We start from the raw sequence: 6,660 nt of genomic DNA, 5'->3' as shown, positions 1-6,660 counted from the left end.
GAGGCTTATGTGGTAGGTGGAGTACATGTCCATACCTTCTATCTATCATCTTTTAAAGACAGAAAGGCTCCTCACTGTGTTCAGCGACTTGGTGCTGTGGGATGCAGATAGTCTCCTCCTAGGCTAAGCTGAACATGACTTGTTGGTGGCATCAGAGATATGAGGACATTTAGTAGTTTTCAGCTACTCAGTTTGGTAGCCATTTCAACTTCCTTCTAGGTCTCCTTTATATGAGAGAGAATTCTATCTTATTTAAGTCACTTTTATTTTGGGGTTTCCCATTATTTACATTATACCAGATCCTAAGTGTCACCACAGGAAAATTATATTTCATAGAAACCTGGTAAAGCTACAGGAACATTAGCAAAAAGAGGACCTGAAGCAAAAAACTATAACAACAAAAAACTATAACAATGTTTATGGGCAAAAAGGCAAAGAATGTCACTACATAATGGTAAGAAACAGGAAGATATAATAATTCTAAACGTACTGTAGGTGCCCACTTTTATGGCATTAAAAAACAAAGCTAAAGGACACAGCACATATCAGAGCCCTGATCTTTGTAAACCAGGAGCGTCTTAGGTGTTTCTGCCCAGCAATGTGCATCTAATTTGTGGGCCTCATTATTTACGGCTGCTAAGAGATATGAAATCATAAAGCTCATTAGTGAATGGACTGCTCAGCTGCAACTAAAGAGTGAAAGTCCCCAGTGGCCCTGTGCTCTGGCTGATTATTAAAGAAAAATAGGAGAAAGTATACTGGGATGTAAAATCAGCAGTTTTTGCTAGAATTAACATTATTTTTTCTGACTATTATAGCCCACCTTTCTTTGTCTTTCGGTGTTGTTTTCACTCTTATTATAAATAGGTTATTGCCAGATTAAAAAAATCAATCTTAAAACCTCTGTCTTTTAACTGATAATTATCGTCCATTTATATTTACTTTGATAAGTGACAATTTATTTCTGTCTTTTTTGTGCTTTTTATTTACCGTTTTATTGATTAAGTGATTATTGATTGATTTTTGCTTGTACTGATTATGCTTCCTTTGGTTTCGAAGTTACACATTCTATTTTTATTCTAATAGAGATTTATTTTTAACCAGTAAACTTGGTTAAAAAATGTCTAAAGTTAATCATTATCTTCATCTTCTTCCAATAATTCAAAGACTTTGGAATGTTTTAGTGCAGTAGTTTTCTGCTCACCTTTCATGTTGTGTTTAATATTTTAATTTAACCTTATTTTTATACCTCTAAATTACTTATTTATATATTTTATTATTTTAATAGTTGTTGCTTATAATATTCTCTGATGTAAATAATTTCCTTATTAATGCTTTTTCATCTTATTTTTTCTCTCTGGGCTTAATTTACTGCTTTATGAAGTGCATCTTTTAGTAATAGTTTTAGTGATGATTTTTATTAGTTACAATATAGTTGATGTACCATATTATGTGAGTTTCAGGTGTACAACATAGTGATTCACAATTTTTTTTTTTTTTTTGAAGCACGCGGGCCTCTCGCTGTTGTGGCCTCTCCCGCTGGGGAGCAGAGGCTCCAGATGCGCAGGCTCAGTGGCCATGGCTCACGGGCCCAGCCGCTCCATGGCATGTGGGATCTTCCCGGACCGGGGCACGAACCCGTGTCCCCTGCATCGGTAGGCAGACTCTTAACCACTGCGCCACCAGCGAAGCCCATGGTTCACAATTTTTTAAAGGTTATACTCCATTTATAGTTATTATAAAATATTGGCTATAATTCCTGTGTTGTACAATATATCCTTGTAGCTTATTTTCCACATAGTAGTTTGTACCTCTTAATCCCCTCCCCCTGACTTGCTCCTCTCTGCTTCCTTCTCACACTGGTAACTACTAGTTTGTTCTCCATAGCTGTGAATCTTGTTTCTTTTTTGTTATAGTCATTTGTTTGTTTTATTTTGTAGATTCCACATATAAGTGATGTCATAATGATACTTGTCTTTCTCTGTCTGAATTATTTCGCTTAGCATAATACCCTCTAGGTCCATCCATGTTGTTGCAAATGGCAAAATCTCATTTGCCATTGATTATATATGTGTGTGTGTGTGTGTGTGTGTGTGTGTGTGCGCGCGCGCGTATCCGTCCCATCTTCCTTATCCATTCATCTGTTGATGGACACTTAGTTTGCTTCCATATGTTGGGTATTGTAAATAATGCTGCTGTGAATATTGGGGTTGTTAGTTCCATTTTTAATCTTTGAGGAACCTCCATACTGTTTTTCATAGTGGCTGCACCAATTTACATTCCATCAGTTGTGTATCAGGCTTCCCGTTTCTCCACATCCTCATATGCATTTGTTATCTCTTGTCTTTTTGATGATAGCCATCCTGACAGGTGTGAAGTGATATCTTATTGTGTTTTTTATTTGCATCTCCTATCTTTTCTCCATTGAGTGTTCTTGGCTCTCTTGTAAAATATTAGTTGATCATATATGCATGGGCTCTTATTTCTGTTCCATTGGTGTATGTGCCTGTTTTTAATGCCAGTACCATACTGTTTTGATTACTATAGGTTTATAATATAGTTTGTAATTAAGAAGCATGATGCCTCCAGCTTTCTTGTTCTTTCTCAGCATTATTTTGGCTATTTGGGATCTTTTGTGGTTCTATATGAATTTTAGAATTGTTACTTTTATTCTGTAAAAACTGCCATTGGCAATTAAAATATCACCCCTTTTCAACCCTTGATGAATTAATGGATCTGAGAGTTAATGATTACTGAAAGCACAAAAAGAGGCACAACCAGATATTATGAGATTTTTTTTTAAAATTTTTATTATTTATTTATTTATTTTTTTGGCTGTGTTGGGTCTTCATTGCTGCACGAGGGCTTTCCTCTAGTTGTGGCGAGCGAGGGCTACTCTTCGTTGTGGTGCGTGGGCTTCTCATTGCGGTGGCTTCTCTTGTTGCAGAGCACAGGCTCTAGGAGCATGGGCTTCAGTAGTTGTGGCTCACAGCCTCTAGAACGCAGGCTCAGTAGTTGTGGCTCACGGGCTTAGTTGCTCAGTGGCATGTGGGATCTTCCCGGACCAGGGCTCAAACTCATGTCCCCTGCATTGGCAGGCGGATTCTTAACCACTGTGCCACCAGGGAAGCCCTATTATGAGATTTTGATGAAAAGACACAAGAAAACTTGTAGTTATGGTAAAGGGGTTGAACCCGAGCCTGACCAAGCCTCTGGATCCAGCTGCTAATCTCCAGGAAATATGAGGACAGAGGTACAAGTTCAACGTCACCGTGAGTGAGTACACAGTCAAGAAAATCCAGGTTGTGGGTAAATCTGCAGGTCAGGGGTCCTAGGCTATTCAACAGGTAAATTGTAAGAGAGCAGGAGGGAGAACACACAGATAAACAGAGACCAAATGATATCTCAAATAAAAAATGAGCAAAATGAAATTTTAGTTTTGTAAGATTTGTAAATTGTAGTTTGCTCAATTGGTTGGCATAAATAGAAATTCAGGGACATGATTACAATAAAAGTCAAGGGTTGTTGTAACTTGCGAGGGTTATGATTGGGATGGGGGTATAGAGAAGTATTTCTTGGTTGGCTACAAAGTTGTGTTTTATTATCTGGGTGGTGTTTACTATGGGGTTAAGCTTATAATAATTTGTGAAGCCCTATATTTGTCTTGTGGGTTTTTTGTACATGTGTTATTTATGTATTTTACAACCAAAAGTTTTATTTTTTTGATTCCTTTTCCAGTAAGCGGCCTGAGGTGACCTCTAAAAGTGGTTCGCTATTCACTTTACCCAGAAAACCCCACAAAATCATGCAAGTCAGGAGGTTCAAATCTTTGTGTTCACTTTAAGAACACTTGTGAAACTGCCCAGGCCATTAAGGGTATGCATATCCGAAAAGCCACCAAGTATTTGAAGGATGTCACTTTAAAGAAGCAATGTGGGGCTTCCCTGGTGGTGCAGTGGTTACGAGTCTGCCTGCCGATGCAGGGAACACGGGTTCGTGCCCCAGTCCGGGAAGATCCCACATGCCGCGGAGTGGCTGGGCCCGTGAGCCATGGCCGCTGAGCCTGCGCGGTGCGCCATTCCATCATTACAATGGTGGAGTTGGTAGGTATGTCCAGGCCAAACAGTGGGGCTGGACGCAGGGTCGGTGGCCCAAAAAAAGTGTTGAATTTTTACTGCACATGCTCAAAAATGCAGAGTAATGCTGAAGTTAAGGGCTTAAATGTAGATTTTGTGGTCATTGAGAACATCCAGGTGAACAAAGCCGCCAGGATTTGGTGCAGGACTTACAGAGCTCATGGTTGGATCATCCCATACATGAGCTCTCCCAGCCCCACCGAGATGATCCTTACTGAAAAAGAACAGATTGTTTCTAAAGCAGAAGAGCAGGTTGCACAGAAGAAAAAGATATCCCAGAAGAAACTGAAGAAATGCTGCAAAAGATAAATGCAAATAAAAGGAAAAAAAGAAGTTTTATTTTTTTAAAAGAGGAGATTAATGACAAAGCATAACTTAAGAGATGGGTGGGAATGTGCTAGGAGCGTGGCTGGAAGGATAAGACTTGGCAGGAGGATTGACACTTATTCTTCTGAAGAAGAAGGAAAAGAGGAAAAATACATATATATTTATAGGTATATGGTTGCTTATTGAGTGAGGTGGGTGGGAATAGGTGCAAAGGTAAATGATTCAAGACCCTCTGACGTTTATTTTTTTCTGGAGCAGAAACCAGATCACCTGCTGAGAGTAGGACAGGCTCTGGTGGGTGGTGAGGTCAAATAGCATCTGAAGTGAAAGGAAGGACCTAATTTCTACCCTCAGCTTGCTTGCAGGATTGTGTGATACTCTCCAGTGGCTTTCAGAAGCCCAGGAGTAGAAGCAGCTCTGTGGCTGACTTTTCTTCTGTGTAGTGTGATAGAAGAAAAAAAATAACAATTAGTGTCCTAGAAAAAAATAGTTTGATGTGATGTCATTTGGGTCATAGATATTACCCAGGAAGATGAAAGGTTAATGTTTGTCATGGGTTAAACTGTGCAAAGATGCTGGAGTCCTAACCTCCAGTGCCTGTGAATGTGACCTTATTTGGAAATAGGGTCCCTGCAGATGATCGAGTTAAGGTGGGTCCTGATCCAATACGACTGTGTCCTCCAAAGTGGGCAGAATTGGACACAGGCACAGACACATATGGAGGGAAGACAATGTGAAGACACAGGGAGAACACCATCTCCAAGCCATGGAATGCCAGGGGCTACTGGAAGCTAGGAGGGAGACTTGGAACAGATCCTGCCTTCACAAGCCTCAGAAGGAAACAACCCTGAAGACAGCTTGATTTCAGACTTCTAGCGTCCAGAACTGTGAGACAATACATTTCTGTTGTTTAAGCCCCCCAGGTTGTAGTGCTTTATTATGGCGGCCCTAGGGAATTAATGCAGTGCCCTAGAAAAAAATTTGGGTTTGGTTGATGTGATGTCATATACATGTGATGTGCATGGTGCATGCTCTCATTGAGCTTGTAGTCAAGTGGAGGGAGCAAATATTAAATCAAGAAAAACATAAGTATGCTAACAATGGAAAAGGATCCTGTGATAAAAATTAACAAGGGAGAATATGATTTAGGTGTGGAGCATTCAGGAAAATTTATTCTGTGGAAAAGACCGAGAATATCTCTTTAAATGAGTACATGTTAGGTGAAGGTTGGGGGATGGCGATGGAGATTTCCAGGATGTGGAAATCTGGAAGGGGGTGTGTTTGAGAACAGTGAAGTCCAGGGGTTGGACCAAGGGGAGGGGGTGGGCAAATGAGAGGAGTAGGGCTGGGGAGGTAGTCGGGGGCCAGTCGGGGAGCTTGGCGTCCATGTAAGCAGCTGGTACTTCAGCCCATTAGGAAGACGGTGAAAGGCTTTACGCGTGGCAAATGCATCCAGTTTCAGTGTTATAAAGGTCACTTTGATAACTACCTGAAGCAGGAATGATAAATACGTAAAAATGACACAGGAGGCCGGTTAAGAGGCCAGTTACTCAGTCGAACGACAGATGGTGATACCTTGAGCTGCATGGTGGTCATGCAGATGGAGGGGTGGGTGGGAGTGAGCTGATTGGTGAGGTTTGTTGAGCAGTGCGGTGTGGGTGGGGTGAGGGAGAGGAGGTGTCAGATCATGTCTGGGATTGTTCTGGAAACTGCATGAGGCTGTTAGCAAATGCTCTTGCCTGTTCCATGGTGTGTGGAGCCTCAACAGATGCATAACCTCTGGTCACCAAAGGCTGCTGGGAAGCAGCATCCTCGAGGAGAGCCCAGCGTTTCACTGGAACGTAGAGGTGGAAGGGTGTGCTGGGGAGAAGGTATAAAGTAGAAGGAATTGGGGTTCTGGAGGGCACCGTGGTATGGAGTTGGAGGCCAAGGAGGTTGGCTGGAGAAGAGGAGATCAGAGCCAGATGAGGTGAAAGAATGCCTTTCTGGCTGTACTTGTTGCTTTGGTCTGGAAAGTGGTTCTCATGTCCCGAAGTGCACCCATGCTCTCTTGATCATTTCCCCAAACTCATGTCTTTCACCTTTTCTGTACTGAATGATTGTTTTGTAGTTGTTTTTGGGTCTTCCACAGCTCTGTAAGGGCAGTCACATCACAGGCTTCCTGAAGCTGGTAAGCACGAGGCCACCAAAGTGATAC

General features: G+C 41.5%; 1 pseudogene; it reads left to right on the top strand.

Moving 5' to 3' along the window:
• Positions 1 to 3,656: 3,656 nt before the first annotated feature.
• On the top strand, positions 3,657 to 4,445 carry LOC117312750 (large ribosomal subunit protein uL22-like; annotated as a pseudogene).
• The last annotated feature ends 2,215 nt before the right edge of the window (positions 4,446 to 6,660 follow it).

Source organism: Tursiops truncatus, chromosome 6 (genome assembly GCF_011762595.2).
Source record: "Tursiops truncatus isolate mTurTru1 chromosome 6, mTurTru1.mat.Y, whole genome shotgun sequence".
NCBI lineage: Eukaryota > Metazoa > Chordata > Mammalia > Artiodactyla > Delphinidae > Tursiops > Tursiops truncatus.
The sequence above is the reverse complement of the archived record's forward strand: the minus strand, read 5'-3'. Positions and strand labels throughout refer to the sequence as shown.